Below are 18,520 nucleotides of genomic sequence, written 5' to 3'. Positions count from 1 at the left end.
CTTTTATCCTGTCTGGATGCGCCGAAGGCGGCATTTAGGTACACGAATGAACTTTGTCCTTTGAAATCATAACGAATGTAGCCGACGACTCTTACAAGGATGCTCAACCATGTGTCTTGCGTATTAGGAGTCAGAGGAAGCGCTCTGCGTAGCAGGTTTATGAATGAGGGTTTGTGACGTCGCTCTCTCGCCTTGTTTGACTTCCCCTTGATTGACAGTGGACACGCACCCACTACGCTGGCGGTTATAGTACATGACAGCAGTCATTCCACGCACAGCGTCTTCAGAGTCACTGCGTGGCCTTTGACCTCTGTCGCTTCTAAAATAGAGGGACGACCTTGTGGAGACTTGAGTCATAGCTGCAGTTGTTGACTACGCAGTTTTGGCCGTCAGTCAAACAGCTTCACGCGTTGGGCGGCTGAGGTAAAAAAAAAAAAAAAAGCACGCACTTAACTTGTCACAAAGTTTTCCTGGAGGAGATGTGGTGTTTGCCACACCGTCAGTTGTGTCGCGGACAAAAAGTCGTCATCGCTTTAAAATAATAATCGGTGTTAAGTGTTTTAAATGTTTTGAACGTTATCTACAGCGGACAGTGAAGGCGACATCTCGATGCCAGACTGTTTCATCACTCTAGCTGCTCGTTTCACGGGTGAGTTGTACAACTAAGTTAGACCTTTTGGCAGCTTTGTGTAAGCCTGGGTGTGAAGTGGCAGGGAAAAAGCCATTCAGCTTGCTCGCAGCATACAGTGATAAAACTGGATGCTAGTATGAACTTGTAAATGACTTTAATCAGATCATCACGCTGCGAGTTGGATTTATCAGTTTCAATCGGGGTCAGTTCCCAGGCAAACTCTTTACCTGTGAGCTATTTTATCTCCGTGGATCTCAGAGACGAAAACAAGCAATAAATCTGGACCCGTGCAAGTCAGTTGGAGCAGAAATGTAAACACTTAGATCAAATCATATCAGAAATCCGGCAACAAGTTTTGATAATTTTTTTTTTTTTTTTTTTTTTTTAATCTAAAAAGTTTTTGAGGCTGTTCTTCTCTCTGGAGATCGGGCATTTTCACGTACAGCGAAGACACTATAGACATAAAGTGGTGGTCACTTCTGGTAAAGTACTCTCAGTCACATATGGGCTGCTGTGTGCAAACCTTTATAATTAAAAATCAATACTTTCAAAAATATTTTCCTTTTTTTTAAAAAAAAAAAAAAAAAAGTATATATCACATAAATGTTAATGTCATGAGCTTTACATTTGCCTGAAAGTGGAAGTGATCTGAAAGTGAGGCAGGAGGAACCTTCCCGAGTTTGTACCACTTCTTACTTGTAGCTGTGTGGATTTCGCTTGAGATGTTTTATCCTTAGCTAATCTATCTATGCCGAGGGACATTTGTCAAAACATTTCCTTCAGCAGATTTAATAGGGGTTTTACTTACAGTTTCTCGGATTTGTGTGGGTGGGTTTGTCCACCCACACAGCTGATGTAACCCTCACATCTTTAGGTTAACATAGGTGAATTGCTGTAATAAGTCGTGTTAAATTCACTCGCTCACTTGCTTTATCCCTCAAAAGTTAGAATTCCTTACATGTGCAAATCGTTCAGAGTGAGATCATATCTCTTTGTACCTGTCCCTCTGCCTGGCTGGTAAGAGAGTGAAGGGGAGTGGTGGTGGTTGAGTTGCCTGGAGCATTGGCCACGCTCACTCCCGCGAAGCCGGCCTATTCAAGCCTCTGCAGCTTTGTCGTGGCAAAATGGGTCGAGCCTGTTTCTTTGTGTGACCCAACTTGACTGAAATGTGGTAATTGGGGAATCGTGGGGTCCTCACTCCCTGTGGTGATGTTTGGGCCGAGCCTTCAATCAATTCATTTACACTACAACAAGCTGGTACATGAGAAGCAGGTCAGCTTTTAATTTAAACTCTGAAAAACATCCAGTTTTGTGTTCATTCAGGCATGGTGTACTCTCTCCGATTCTCTTCCCTTCATATGAGCAATGTGATGCGGTCTCATGATTTTGATTACTCTTCATGTAGTGCCAGAAACAAGACAAGGTTTCCATGTCTAACACTTTGCTAGAGGATGTATTTAAATCGCAACAACAGAATTCCCTTCAGCCTCAAGTGTAGCTGCAGATTCTTAATCTTCAAATATAGAAATAAGTAGGGAAAAGCGAGAGTGATGAGACATTTAATTGATTAATTGATTAGTTAATTGACAGAACCAAAAGGAATCATTTTACAAGCAAAAATACCAAACATTTGACATTCTTAAATGTGAAGATTTGCAGAGTTTCTTTGTTTTATTTAATTGTAAACTGAATATCTTTGTGTTTTGAGCAAAACAAGACATCACATTATATTCTGCAAATCTGTGATGAGCATTTTCTGCTGTTTCATAAATGGGATTTATTAAGAAAGAAAAAGCACAATGAAAATGTTAATTAGTTGCAACCTTAGTGAACACTCACAATATGTATTCCTGGATTCAACAGTGCACTCAAACACACATCAGGCACTCCCCTCCCCACTCCCTTAATTTTACTCAGTATTGAGCAGGTTGTTTTGACTAAAGGGTTCTCCACAGGTACAAACTAAACCTTCCACGTCCACAGCTCACCGGCATTTTGCAGTTTATTAAAGGCAAAGAAAGGATGGTAACTTCTAAATGTCAAGTGGTGAATGGTTTGCCTGAGTGTACTTCTTTTGAAGCAAGTGCTTAAATTCAAACTGACAGAGGATTCACAGCGGAAATGTCATAATGCTTTGACACCGTGAAATGGAAATCAAAACTCTCCTAGGCAAATAGCTGCACAGTGGCAACAATGAGAGAGTAAATGTAAAAGTGTCCTAGTTAATCACTTCCTGCTACTTTTTCAGAGGTTGTAAACTCCATCATGCTGCAACAGTTATATCCAGCATGTGTTGCCACATGCCAGGCATGCTGTCTCCACCTATCTGCTCTGCCTTCCTGCCTTCCAGAGTAAAAGAAAACATAAACTCGCAGCAACCTGTGTAATTGTGTAATTGGAGCCTGTTGGAGGAGTTTTGCAATATTCTTTCAGTACTGCAGTTCTGGGTACAAGCCTGACTTTACATAGGAGGTAAACTGATGGAAACACCGATTGTACTATAAATTATTATTATGTAATATTGTGGGTATTGTATTCATGCAGCATGCTGATATTGTTTAATGCACTGGAGGGATTTGAAATGCTGCCAAACATGTCGTGACAGAACAGAGTATATTTAGCTGCTGTCAGCATCTGAGCAGCTCATTGTTATCCATTAGGAGCAACTAGTGCAGTGTAAGAGCCTTACCAGGCAGGGGGTGAGTTTGTGATGTGCTGGAAAGAGTTAAACTCCTTGTCAGTCACTTGTAGTAAAGAACATTATGCTATTAACGTCCAGCCACTGCATGAAGAACCTAATGATATAGTTTAGTGGTAGTATAAACTGTACCTGTCACTTCTAGAGGATTGCAGATACTTTATTGTCGAGGCAGACATGGTTGGGGATTCCCTTAATTAGAAAATATAGGAAGTAGAGCAAACACGCATAATCAAAACATTTTATGCCATAAAGACATCAGCTCAGATACCTGCTGAGTATATAGCAATTAAAATGTTTCTCATCACTGCAGAGGATAAAAGTTGTTAAACAGGCAAGAGAGGCTAAATTAGTTAATGTACAAGGTTCTCTAAATTCACACCTGAATCACAAAGTACAATCCCACATATGACATATTGCTACAAACTGATTCAGTTGTGTGTGACTGCAAATTATCTCAGTCCTGCAGCAAAGAATGAATCTGAAAAAAAATGTGATTGTGTTTGCTTTTCTAGTGAAGCACAATAATCACTCATTTTACATATCAATAGTCTCAGAGAAAGCATTCATGAGGATTAAGTGTTTAAGTGCTGTTTAAGAAGATAATCTGAGAGTGCTGCATGCATGAAGAAATTAAGCAATCTGTGCGTAGTTCTGAATCTGCCCCCGAGAACGTAACAGCTGTCAGAAACATAGCTGATCTTTGGGTGCTTAGGCTAAATGATGTCTTGTTGCAAACTGAAAGTGGCTGATCCAGTCGTCAGTACCACAGAACGATCCATCACCTGCACACAGCCCATAGCACAAAACGAATGGAAAAAAGAATCCAAAGGAGAATTTTTGCGTTTGATCAAGTACGGCAGGTGGCTCTGCTCTGTTGTTCCCATGCTCTTCCCTTACTGTGAGTATTAGTCTGTGGAGTAACTCCCTGCTTCTGAGCCATAAATGGACATGCAGGAATCCCATCCCCACTTCCAGCTCAATAATTTAATGATGCTTGGTTGGCTTTGGTCAGAGGATGACCATGAAAGAGAGAATAAACGGGTTGAGCACTGATGTGTGTATTTGGTAAGGGAAATTTACTGCTCTGCTCTGAGGACAGCCAGTCCACAATTGGAATGCTTGTGAAATATTTACAGGAGTCACTGATACAGGAACTCACCACAGTCCACACTGCAGTTTTAAATAGAGGCATCACTGTCAGAAAGTGACTGTGTCTTCAGCCTGTCTGTCTTCTTAAACAACTGTTGGCAGATTTGTTAGTATCAAACTTTCACCCGTCAGGGGATTAAGCTTGTGTCCTGTGGAAATTTCTTTAAAATTCTCAGTGAATCCTTCCAGCGTAGATACCACTGCTCTCGTTACCATGGTGTCTGGCGTTCTGCCTCAGAGCTCCGGCTGTTCCTAACAACCAAGAGCAAAGGTCATGACCGCTCCAGCCCACAACTGCTTGGTGAAATCAACGCCTCACACAGGGGGCACAAATAACTTTGCACCCTGTCTGAACTGGAGCAACTTAAGTTTCTCCATGAGCACAAGAAGAACAGCGAGATGATCTGGCTTTGAGGGCGGTCATGTATGCTGTTCTCCACCCCCCCAAACACACACATCCCACGCCTCCCACTCCCCGCGTTGCACTTTCAGGAGCTTTTGCACGAGCATAATTGACAATAGGCTGCATTCCTCCTAGTGAGCGAGTAACATGGTGTGTTGGCACTTGAAGTACTCTTTGCGACATTCATCTGAACTCTTGCTTTTGAACAGTGCCCTCACTGTTAAGACCCCTCTCTTGGGACACTCATTTTGAGAGAGAAAATACAAAAATAAATTGTGACATATACGTCACATTGCCTTGTTGACAGTGACATCATGTCCCAGTTGCCAGACTATGAAGTAAACATCCTCTCTGTGTGTGGCCACCTCCTCCAGGTTTTTTAATGGATCATTGCAAACTCTTGTTTTGGTCCAAGGACCTATAGAGAGGGAACAACTTTAGATAGGTGAGTTCATAGTAAGGGCATATCACACAATCAACACTTGTTCCACGCATCACTCAGAAAAAAGGTCTTTAAAGGGCAGTAGTGCAGCACGGTTTGATAATGAGTTGAGATCTTTATTGCTTCAAAGAGTATTAGTAGTAGTTGTTTCGTGGTGGGAACTAACTCCACTGTTTTCAGTCTGTCTATACCAGCTGAGCAGGTCACTAGAACCATATTATTGGATGTTAAATTAGATAATTCATTGTCTTGGTCTGGTCAGAATGATACATTGTTTCCATGATAGGAAAGGAATTGCAATTTCAAGGAAATGTTCTGCTTATGTTCCATCTTCTGTTATAATTCAAATCTCAGAGAACAGAGCAGCCAGACTATGTGTGAGATGCATTGAAACCTGTCTGTTATTCATGCAAAATGCCATTTGGAATAAAATACTATAGGTTGTTGTCATGGGTATTGTACACGTCAAGTGAGCACTCATCAGGTGGTGCCAAGACCACCAACAAATTGTATGTTGTATGTTTCATGTAACTTTCATTTATAGAGCTTCCTTTCCTTGGAATATGCTCCCCATCAAAATCAGACTGATCAAAAGTAGATTTTCTTCTTTAAGGTCACTAAAACAAGGATGTTATTATGGTTGTGGCTGTTTTTGAACCTTTGTATTTTCTTCTTGTTGTTTTGTTTATGTGACAATTTCTGTTTTGTTTTCATTGTAGGTTGCTGTTGTATATTGCTTCATTTGTAGAGCATTTGGCAATAATTTCTGAGTTTTGTCTTGTTTTGTCTTTTTTGTTTAATTGAGACAATGTGGTCTTAATTATTGTTTGTTTTATTACTTCCTGTCCTGTCTGTTTGCTGGCTTATTTGTTTGTTTGTTTATTTGTTTGTTAGGAGGATTATGTAAAAAGTCCTGCACTGATTAGCATCAAACTTGGTGGAGGATTGGGGCATGGGCCAGGAAAGAACCTATTCAATTTTAGTGCTGATCCAGTTAAAGTGGCAGATCCAGGAATTTCTTTTAATCACTCTTCTTAATATTGCAAGAGCATTTTTAAACACTTAGTTTCTCAGGAAATAATGTTTGGATCTTGATGTAACAAGACTAGTCAAAACCTAGTATATGACTGGACCATGTATTATTACTGGTGACTTTCTTGTAAGTAGCTAAGTAGCTTTGTCCACTAGATTTGTTGCAGTGTTCTTTTTTGAAAAAGAGTCTCTAAATCTAGCAACACATGTGCTAAGTTGGCAGTGCAGCAGCCTATAAAAGCCCACTCAATAGAAACCAATTAATTTTGAAAGAGCAACAGCCAATTGGGAAACTCGGCTGACCAGTGGTGGAACTATGATCAGTCAGTCAGTCAGTAAGCCATGGACACTCGCGATTATAAGGATAAAAAAATAGGACATTGAACTTTTGTCTCTGGTACATATCCAGATAATCATCCCAGGAAGGGCAGCAACCACTTTGTGGAAGCTAATGAAGACCCAGATAAAGAAAGAAAAAACACCAAATCTCACTGCACACATGGCATATGTGTGTGGAAACGTAATGATTGTGTCTTCTGTGTTTGACAGGAAAGAATTTTGCTATGAAGTGCACTTTCCATGTTCATACACGTTGCCCCGCTTTAAGGACAGGATGATCTGCATGAGCCGCAACCGGTCCCCACCACTTATGAGAAAATAATAGCAGGCTCAAAACATGTCTGTCTCAGTGCTGCTGCTGTGTAGCATTTCCAGTGTGTTACTTGATTATTAGTAACATATATAGTGGACAGTTGTGGTGGAAGTATTTATGTCATTACTCAAGTTAAAATATCAATATTATAATGAAAGGAAAATACTCAGTTACAAGTAAATGCCTTGAATATTATTTAAAAAAACGTGGGCAAATGTGGTGGCAAAAGTATTCATTCAATTCCCTTATATTATTATAGTTATTTGATTGCAATTATTTTGTAATTACTGATCTTTAATTACTGATGAATTACTTTACATACTGGTGCTTGTGCTTATGTAAAAATAACTGCAGAATAAATGTATAGGCTAGTAGTAGAGTAAAAAGTACAATATTTCTCTCTAAAACAGAAGACTTAAGAAGCTCAATGGAGGCACTCAAGTCAAGTAGAGGTGCCTCAAAATTGTAAATGTAAATGTATGTAAATGTATTTCATTTTCTTCAGCCTCCAAAAGTGGATTGTTTTCATAATCTGTATCTGCATTAAGTGTTAAATCTAGGGCTATAATTAACAATTATTTTTATTTTAGATCAATCTGCTGATTATTTTCTTGATTAATCATATTGACTGTCAGTGAGAAAACCCAACGATATTCAGTTTACTGTCACGTATGAGTAAGAAAAGAATAAACACATTTTAGAAGCTGAAACCAACAATTGTTTGGCATTTTTGCTTAAACAATGACTAAAACAATTATTCCTTTATCAAAATAGTCGCTGAATGATTTTCTGCAAACACTGATTGACTGATCAGCGTTCTCCTTAATGCTTATAGTTTCACCCTTATGGCGAGCTCACTGCGCAGGTATTGTACAAGCTTGTTTAAATTCCTACATGGTGTCATGGTAATACAAGTTGTTTTATCTTTATCATATTTTCCTGGGGCCTCTGAAATCCTTAGCTCTACTTTTGCAGCACAACATGGGAGGATTAACTTTGACCTTTGTATATTCAGTGCAATGATTTTGCTCATCTACTGCTGGTATTCCTAACAACGGGCTCTGAAATGAATGTCTGTCTTTTCCTGCTGCTGGAATTTGATTCATATGCTAATGAGCTGAATTCCCATGGATTTCTCTCTCATGTGCCATAGATATTACCCCCAAAACTCTCTGCCTCCCCCTTCTCGCTTGGTGTATTATTTTGTCCCTCTTGCACTCCCTAACTTTCAGGGTCACAGCCTTCTTTGCAGTGCTCTTACACAACACACTTTATGTGGTGGTGTGCAGTTCTGTCTTTACAGCAGGTGTTGATATGTATCTGCATTGCCATCAGACCATGTAGACATTCAGGCTAACTAGCATACATTTCCCTGATTGTCTGAAATGCTTCTTGCCAATGAATGGATAAAGATAAGGCAGCTTGGCAATTTACATCAGATAGTCACTTGTTTTTGGGTGCCTTGCTTTTTTTGACTTTCTTGTTGACAAATTATCTACAATTCATCTACAAGTGCACTAGCTTATTTTCCCTTATATAAAAATGAGCCACTGATAACTGTATCCTCTGGCCAGAGAAAACACTTGTTTCTGATTGGTTCGCCGGGGTTTTATAGCAAACGTAATTCTGGTCAACATTTAAACCACTGTCATTAATCTATGGCTAAGGGATGTTACACCGCAGGTAACTGTAGCACGTTACTAGTTAATTCTTGGTGGTAAAATGAACTAGCGTTTCCAATATTGCAGCCAGAGAGGATAAAACCTTACAAACACTTCTCAATATAAAGTATAATTACCTGTAACAATGGTTGTGACCCCCAAAAATGATCTAATGACTGATTTACACATTTTTTTTGTAAGAGTATCATTATGGCAGAGCTGTAGAACTGAATTACAAAACTACTGTACCTAGTCTACCTGTACCTGTCCACTGAGTCTAAATATCACTGGTGTCCATAGCACTGACCCAGATTCAACCACATTCATCATAACTGCAACTCATACTTTATTTTAATTCAGTGGCCACAATTGTTTTTTATTCAAAACATTTAAAAAAAAAATCTTAAATTCAACAAGTTTTTCAAACTGTTGACATCAACACATTTTGAAAAGCGAATGGCAGTAGTAAGATGCTTTTTGCTGTGTAGGTAGTGAAAAAAGAGGAGAAGGTTTAGCATTTTGTGTTACTTCTCGTGTTTCATTGTTAAGTTTTATCACAGTGTTGTAATAATCTTCTTACTCCTGGCAGTACCTGCGTGTGAAAAGAAATGAGGTATTTGATAATTGTTAGTCAGCAGAGTTGCCTCTGACTTATGGTAAAGAAGCTGTGGTTGATACCTGGCTCTGATTGTGAGACCAGCCCCCTGCATTTAATGACAGCCTGCAAACATGTTCAGTGTCTAGGTTGAAACACTTATTAACCTGACTGATGTTGACAGCTGTTACGGGGCCCGCACATGCTCACACAGAAAAAATTGTCAAGCAGTTTATCATCTGCATACAGATTGATTCAGGCCTTTGGAACATTTTTTTTTTTTTTTTCGTTTTGGCACTTTTCTCCGTACACCAGCTCCCAAACTTCCGACCCAACACAGTGGAACCCCTAAAACACTCCTTAATGGACCTTTTCAATTGGGCGTACAGACCAGAACAAACACTTTCATTCATGGTGTTCCAAAAATGCTAATGAAGCAAGGAGCTGACACTTTTACAGGGGTACCCCTGTCATGGGCCTGTGTTAGACAGTAGTGAGGCTATCACTCACACAGGGTGATGCGAGGTACATCTCCTATGGTAGCTGTCCCAAGTGTAATTTAGACCTACCAAGCAGATGGGTCTCCTCCGGTGCCACTGGCTCTGAGCCATAGCAGGGCAAACCAGGTTAGAAAAAAGCAGGAAGTAAGGAATGGGAGTCAGTTGCCAGAGGTACCTCATGAAATGCCTTAGCTGCCTTTACTGATGTCAAAGTACCACATTTTATCTACCGCGACTCCTTCTTATATTAGGATGAACCTGATGTGTTAACTTTTCTTGCTGATTGATTAACTCTGATAAATTGACTCACAAATTAACTCAAAGTGGCTTTTATTGATTATGCATTATAATTTAAAGGCCAGGGTTTTGTCCTGTTCAGAAAAAAAGGTTGCACTTATCGGATTTATTTTGCGTTGTGAGCCCCTGTCAGAGCTTGCTGTAGATGTAATGATTCTAAGGAACAGCTTTGAAGGTGCACAATGAAGTGACTCATGAGCCTTACTCTCTTGACATGTTGCAGCAGATGCTTCGAAACTCACTGATTGCCAACTCATCATGAGTAGGTGGATAAGTAATTTATTTTCTGATGGGTTTCTCACAAGTGTGGGAATTTCACAAATGCAGTGGATGCCAGATAAATTGCCTTTGCTGTTTTCTTTTTTCTTCAAGAAAGTATGTGGTTAATGAACATTATTCCTCTTCACTTTTCCTAGAACTGTTGAAAATATTTCTCTTTTTTAGAGTACTATGATGCATTCACTGTCACCATTCATACTTATGGCCTCATGTTTCAGTCATTAAAAGGTTTAATTTGCATACATGAAGCATTATACCTCTTAATGTTACACACACTTAAGCGATTGAGGTCCCATGGCTCAGACTCTGTTCATCCAGGTAAACAGATGTTTAAGGTGGAAAGATTATTCGTCATCCTTTTCTGTGTTGGTTGAGAAGAAACTAGGCTGCAGGTGCGAGCTGTTTTGAGAAAGACGTTTTTCAAAGTGACAGGAAAATCTCTCTTTTTTTTCCCTCTTTTCTTTTGGTCTAACTAACGCTTGAGGAATGACAGCCACAAAATATGTTTTTAGTGTTGGCAGGGTGGGAGAGGACATGTGGGAATGGGAGAGTGTTTATAGTGGCATGTGCATGGTACAAGATCAGGCAGGTCTCGCACTTAAGTGAAGCTTTATTACTTTCTGTGTCTGAGCCCTTTGGAAATGAATGTTAATCCCCTGGATTGAACAACAGCTGTTATTTCTAAACATCATAAAATGGCATTTATCACAACTTGTCACAAGGAGGTGGACATCTCTGCAGCTCCATGGGTGGCTGTGATTGTCGGCGCCTTCTTTTCCTCCCACCTATGAGAAGAATAGTGAGATGAGAGGAGTGTCATCAGGTGTATTGGGTATAGGTCTGCCTTTTGGCTCAGTTGGACATTTTACTGCCATTACATATAGACATTAGAATTGGCTTTTGGTGGACATGTGTTATGATGTCCTTGTTACAATATGCATAGCAGTCAGTCAAGATTTGTTGAATATTGAATGTTGATAATGGATAATTGACATTTTGTATGCATTAGTAAAGCTAAAATAAGAGATGTAAAGTAAGTTTGCTCATTTGGTTAATAGATGTTAATGGCTTTGTCATTTTAAATACTCACAACACAAGCTGAGCTGCATGTAAAAAGTAGACCCATCATGACCCACTTGATCCATTAATTAAAAGCTTTTACACGGATGCTTCTACATTTGAAGTTATCAGGAGGGAATCTGTGTAAAAAAAAAAAAAAAAAAAAAAAAAAAAGTTTTAAAAAACTGAATACACACAGATATATATATATATATATATATATATATATATATAGATATATAGATATATATATAGATATATATATATTTAAATACACACACACGTCTCATGTTTCTGGAACTAATCATGCACATAAATAGACACACACACTATGCCAGTGTTGCATTTATAAGTCCTCTACCCTTGGCAGCTAACTACATGGAAATATTTGTTTTAAAATAAATCAAAGATGTAGTCTGTGATGCAAAAGTAAACAAAATGGTCCTCCAATATCACTGCAATTCAAATTACAGGAGTGGAACCTATGACAAACAAAACTGGTTGGTTGAATACATGGACTAACAGTAGAAATTAGTGTGTTAATGAATACAGAAATATTTGTAAACAGAGCAGTAAACAGGCATATTTCTCACTGTGCTATAACAAAATGTTTATATTTCAAATTAAACAAATTTAGCCTATATCAAAATACTCAAGGACTGGACCTAAATGACAGTTTTGAAGCAAATATCTTCCATTTGTTGAAAACGACCCCATCAACCCAACCAAATACCACTTTAGGCCTTCAAGATTATCCCGTAAATTCATTACCAGCTTAGTTTAGAGCATAGTGCGCAGCACTGCTCGCTTATCTGCCGCTGTGCAACAGTGAGGAACAATGTGCCAGGGGTGAAGGAAGGTGTGAAGAGGTCTTCTCGAGGCCTCAGTGTTTGAAGGGAGGAAGTTGAGTGTGACTGCTTGTCTCCACACAGTCTCCCTATGTGCTGCTAGCTGTGGCAAACTGATTAAGCTCCTGAATGCCACTCTTTGTCACCCTTCACTCCTGCAAGGCACATGTGTCTGTAGTGATTCATGTTGCTGTCTAGCCTGTGTCACTCAGCGGACTTTGACTTCTTTTGTGTGGAAATTTAGTTTTTGTAATAATTTATTCTTATTATTATAATTCCGCATTTGCTGTGAGACAGGGAATATTTCTAAAAAAGCTAAAGGAGAGGTGGAGAATAGGAACTTTGTTTAGGAAATACCCAGCCTTCAGATCTGTGTTTTGATAACAGGAATTTATGGTTATAATGGCATGCCAGCTGTTTGCATGCCAGGCTAGCTCCTGTCCAGAGAGACATCCCTTCAAACGTCATTCCACAAAGAGCAGGAACCACTTAAACCCCAACTGAGTGAGCTGGGCGGCACTTTAATGAGCGACACACTTCCACAAACTTCCACACAGTACGTGCACTTTAAAAGTAACTTTCATACGTAAGGATGAAAGATAAGTTTTACTGTAGGTCAAATAAACCACATGATAGTGCAGTGGTGTCTGAAATCAAAACATTTAGCAGAAGAATTTGAACGCTAATGTTTTTTTTTTTTTTACCTCATATGCTTAGTGTATTAAAAAACGTTTTGTAATATGAGCTGCTACATTCTTTTGCTTAAAATGTGCTCCTGCCTCTTTACATAATACTGGAAGCACAGGTTTGTTGTGCATGTGTTTGATGTGTGTCAGCGAGCTGTTTGTGTGAATTCCAGGCTTACATGATTGCCAGTTTGCTGTAGGGCTTGGGGGACTGAAAAAGAGACAAGGCACACATAACCGCACAGACAGATAATGACAAAAACACCTTAAAGGAAATGGGAGTTGTTATTTTATGACCTTAGATAGCTTAAGATTGAAAATGGAATAGGTTTTTATCCATAACTACCATAACTGATAAGAAATTGCTGCCCTGAATGAGCAAGCTACTGTATCGAAAACTTCACAAGTCTGATACAATCACTGAGATACAGAAACAGGAATGTTCCTGATGTTGACACAACTTCAGGGCATCTGTTGTTTTAATCTTATGTGCAAACGTATGCCAGCTACTGATAAGCAGGGCAATCATGCAGCATAATATAATAAAGCACAGATGAAGACATGGTATGTGCCACATAAAAAAGTAATCGTTCAACACGTGAAGGGTCAAATGATTAATGTCACTCACATGTTAACATCTATTCAAGATTAACCACATCAGATCTATACCAGCAATACGCACAAACTAGTCACGAGACACATTTTCATTTTCATTGCTCACAGCCACAATTCTGCTGCATGTGGTTTTGAGGTTTTGCTCTTTTGTCCCCAGACCTGTAGATTAAATCACATTTGTGTGTAACATCCTGAATTTTAATAATGAGACCTCAAACAGACCAACTCATTAAGTTTGAATAGGTTTGTGTATTTTGCTTAAAAGTAGACGGAGGACGGTTTTTGGTTGGAAAAGCGCTCTAGTATTTGTTCTTGAATGTAGTTTGTCTGAAGGCTGGCTTCAGATGCAACCCCACCCCCCCACCACACACACACACACACACACACACACACACACACACACCTCTGTCATTGCTTCCATTGTCTATGTTGACAACAAAGCTTGTCACGATACGTTTCCCTTGGGTGTGCAGTCGTGTGTTGTATGCTCATATGATGTGTCTACACATCGTTTGTGATTTCAAGCAATGTGTGGGAATGTTATAGAAAACAATAATGGGTTACAACCTCAGCTGTTGTTGTGATAGAGTTACAGTGCAATCTTAGGTGTGTCCTTGTGACGTTTCATCCTGTCTTTGATTATACTCATAACACAGACATACACACACGCCCTTATGTCTTTTACAGTTGTCTTAACCCAGTCATCTCATGCTGCAGTATGTCAAGCCCTTCAGTGAGTTTGTCTGGATGGTATCTTGTGATTACTGTGTATTTGTAAGCTGATGCATAAAGACAGAAGTAAATGACCTGTAATTATCAGTAAGCACCAGAGGCAAGGACTGTGGAGGATGTGCTTCAGGGCACCACAGGCAATTGAGATTTTGGTGGAGACGTGAAGTAGGAATTCACAAATGACATTGTCTCGCGTTTGTTTAACATTCACATTCATTTAACAAGCACAATGAAACTGGTCATGAGCAGAGACCCTGAAAATCCTGTGCATTCTCTTTGAATGTGTTTTTGTTTATTTCACTGTGTGAGTAACTCGGTGTCACTAGTAAGCTGTGAGTCTCGATTAGAACGAGGGTAGTTTGAATCTGAAACATAGTAGTGTATGTATTTCATATGTATATTTCAAAACATCATTTATCAGTTCGCACAATTACACAGCAAATATCTGGTCCTGTCCAACTTGGTGTGACCATGTCAGTATCTCAGACTGCTCTTCAGGTTGAGTAGTTTGAACATGATTCTATATTTACATGAGAATAGTTTGGATTTGTTTCCATTACAAAAAAGATGAAAGGCTAAATATACAACATATCAAAGGCAAAGACTAAACTCAACAAAATTCAAAACACTACACAAAAATGAGTTGGCACACACACAGTTTTCATTATCAGTCTAATATGCCTGGTCAGAAAAATATGTTATCATAAAATATATATTATGTATTAGTGACTGTTATGTTATATTGTCAGTCTGCTCTCTAACTTAGCTTGTCCCAGTTCTCACAACAGACAACCAGGTGACTCTGTATTTAACTTAGGCCTGACAATATATGTTTGTTCATGCTACAGCTGTATTGTTTTTTGATTTGCATTCATCTTTTGTGCACAGTCCCATGTCTACACGGCACGTCAAGCTTTGAGTTAACATGCAAGTCTGTTAAGATTTGCCTCTAAGGTTTATTCCTCTATGTTTACAGAAGCCCTGCTCTCTTAAACATGAAAAGATCCATTTGAAGACAACAGTCTTAAATGGCCTGTGTAATTATGTCCAGCCATTCTGCACTCACATTGACTTTAGGCTGAATTGCAGGCAGGTCTGAACTAGGCACTGATTTAAAAGTAAAAATTGTAGAACATCATAAAGAGTTTAGCGTCCTACTTTTTTATTGGCAAATAAGTAAACACAAAAACAAGATTGAGTTATGGGAGACACGTTTTATCTCTTTACTAGACAGAGTAAATTAAGATTGTTTTAATTCCAGAACTACTCACTGAGACTTTGTTTAAAATGTCATTCTTCACTTTTTCTGGCATTTCTAACTCTCATAGACTAGATCATCTCAGTGTAACACTAACAAGGAGCTTGCACTAGTTAAGGCTTTGATATACTGGTCTTTGAATGTCAACTAATTTCCCTGCTCACTGGATGACCCTGCAGTGCGCTGTGAGCATTGCTTACTCTATTGGTCATTATGTTTCCATTAGGCTTAGCAAATTATATTGTAGATACAATCTCTGTCTCTTCCCAATTCAGTACAGATCTGCAAATAAATTGGACAACACTCAGGACAGTGTCTGTCATGAAAATTGGAAAGGAAAAGCTTAATCACATATCACAGTCTTCTATCAACAAAATCATGTCTATTTCAGGCATGTTCTCCTGAGCATCCATCTATCAATACCCTAAAGCACTTCATGGAAATGAAAGTACATGTCCACAAAAGCTCTGGTTCTCAGGGAGAAGATGACTCCCTTCCCTTTTCAATGGAGCTAAGACACATTGCATTAAAATCATTGAGACGGAGTCGGATGTAAATGGGCGTGTATAGTTTGTAGAAGGCAGGATGAAGGGATCAAGAAAAAAGGGAGAGAGAGTAAGCGAGAGAGGGAGAGGCATGCCTGTACTTCCTCTCCGCCCATTCTTTAATGTTCACTGAGTTGCCCTGCAGTGCAGGCTTTGTCCCACTCATTGTCACTGGCTTAGAGAGCCTCTTTGCCAAGTGAGAGGCTTTGGCGACATATGTCACTTCAGTGAGTCTCCTGTCACTCCTTTAGCCGCTTGAGTGGAGGGGCGGGCAGGGAGGCGTGTCTGTGCACCAGGAGAGGAGAAACGTGAGCTGGTGGAAGAGGGACATGTCAGAGATGTTGGTTCAGAGAGAGTAGTTGGAATGACCCCTTGATGGTTCTGTCCTGTACTTTTTTATGGATTTGTAGTGCAACTGCCTTGGGCCTCGACAAGAGGTGGACTTAAGATGTAGAATGACTCAAGAAAGAGTAAGTATTGGTCACTTAATGAAAAGTCTGATACTATTAGTCCCTGGGACATGGGTTTCTTCTGTACTTACTGTGTGTATATTAGTAGAGTAGAATGCACAGGTCTGCATTACTTAACAATCCTTACTTTGCAGATACACAACACTTCTATGGAAGAGCTGGTTGGTCTGTGGGAGGTTGTACTGAAAGGAAGGGAGGGGGTCATTGTATACAGTGTGTGGTGGCAAGGATTAGTTGTGTAGTAGTCACACTCTTCATGCCCCGGCCAACTATTGGCTTAGGAAACACAATCCTTGCGGATTTGTGGCTATGATCTGCCATGTGTTCAGGTAATAGATCCCTAGGCTCCCAAAACAAATGCTTTGTTACCTGTTTACATAGGGACTCCACCCCATCTTATGCTCTGAGGATTTTTCCTTTTAAACAGACTGTGTCACCTTTGTATGAGTTCTCATTTAAGTGGCAGGTTTGCAGTTCTCCACGTGTGTACACAGCTTAGTAATTTGCCTAACCCACAAGGTTTTGTTGAGTATGCACCAGGCAGTGGATTTGCTGCACGTGAATGAAAGTCGCACATTTGGTTGTTGCTGTGTTGTCAGGATCAACACAAATCTGGATAAAAGCTCCCACTTCTTGTGTCACTGGAGGAGTGTCAGCCTAACAAGGACTCTGCTGGTCTGATGTTTTTTTCTGTCTGTGATTTAAATCACAACACTGTCACTTCAGTTTTTACTTATGCCCGCGCAGTGGTGCTGTTAGTCTCAAATGCAAAACTCTATCTGTATGTGCAGGCATTTGTGTGTGTGTGTTTGTGTCTGTGTGTGTGTGAAATACAGTAAACAATAGCACCAGACTGAGAATGAGAGAGGTTTACAGCTTCATTACATCATGAAAATGTATGTTTACTCCACTGGAACAAACATCTGACCAGCTTTGTGTACCATTCAATCCTATTCGCAAAAAGCCCTTATTGCAAATAATACTTTACTATGATCTCTCAATTTGTTTAATTGATTCTTAAGTCAAGCAGCTTAATCCTGAATCTAGTCTACAACAATTACCACATTAACCTTTCTCACTAAGAAGATGCAACGCATGCAGCCTTGTGTCCTTAGAAGAACCCAGAGTAGCACTCAGTCATTGTTAAGCAGCACAGTGTATGACTGCTGGATCTCCATGCCTTCATTCTCCTGATAGCAGGATTAGCTAGAGGGTGAACCCATTTGGCATTGCCTGTGCTGCCGCCACAGTCTCAGCAGTGTGAGAACTAAGCCGTGAAATACTGACGGGCTTAGACCAATTTATAGTCTGCCATCTTGGATCTAGCGATCGTAGAAGACAACAGCTTATCCTTTGTGCCAGTCGGGTTTACTGTAAGCATGCCATACGATGCCACCACCCAGGCTTTACAGTTCAAAGGGTAATCTCCAGACAAGTACTCTGCTTGTGCTACGGCATCACAACAATGAATTGCAACTGATGCCAAATGTCCTCAATGGGAAATTTGCATCAGTTAAATGTATTATATATAAGAATGTATGGCAATTTAAATGTATCAATCGTTTTCTTTTTATTGCCAGTGTGTGAATGGATTGTAATTAACTTAAAGAGAGACTTTCCTTGACTTTCTCAGTTGCCTACAACAGCCCGTGGACTGATTTCTATATGAAGGAATCTGAATTTTCTGGGAAAATCCAAAGGACATTCATGCTCGCTCCCGTGATCCTTGCCGTAATGCATCTCTTCCAGAGGGCAACACAAGCTAACATTAGTTTAGAAACGTCAACTAACCACCTACATCCAGCACAACACAGCCTTCAACACAAACTCCATGTAATAACAAACTAAAAAAAAAAAAAAAAAAAGTTCTATCTTGTGAAACCCTCGTCAAAGAGGAATGTGACAGAAACAAAACAAGGGTCAACAATGTCAGGACATTCAATTCATTGAGGGACCTCATAACAT

General features: G+C 39.6%; 1 protein-coding gene across 10 annotated transcripts in view; it reads left to right on the top strand.

The window, feature by feature from the left end:
* Positions 1 to 130: 130 nt before the first annotated feature.
* chl1a (cell adhesion molecule L1-like a) overlaps positions 131 to 18,520 on the top strand; it is a 48,538-nt gene continuing 30,148 nt past the window's right edge. For 2 of the 10 annotated variants that reach the window (XM_071475881.1, XM_071475880.1), the window contains exon 1: positions 16,232 to 16,555. The gene's annotated coding sequence lies outside the window, so the exon portion shown is untranslated. Of the gene's footprint in view, positions 424 to 586; positions 650 to 16,224; positions 16,556 to 18,520 lie in introns of those variants that run through there. The other 8 variants (XM_071475875.1, XM_071475883.1, XM_071475882.1 and 5 more) reach the window with 8 other exon arrangements.

The sequence above is a fragment of the Trachinotus anak genome, unplaced genomic scaffold (assembly GCF_046630095.1).
Source record: "Trachinotus anak isolate AG129_WGS33_773 ecotype Australia unplaced genomic scaffold, CSIRO_AGI_Tana_v1 ptg000004l, whole genome shotgun sequence".
NCBI lineage: Eukaryota > Metazoa > Chordata > Actinopteri > Carangiformes > Carangidae > Trachinotus > Trachinotus anak.
This window is presented reverse-complemented; position numbering and strand designations above follow the sequence as displayed.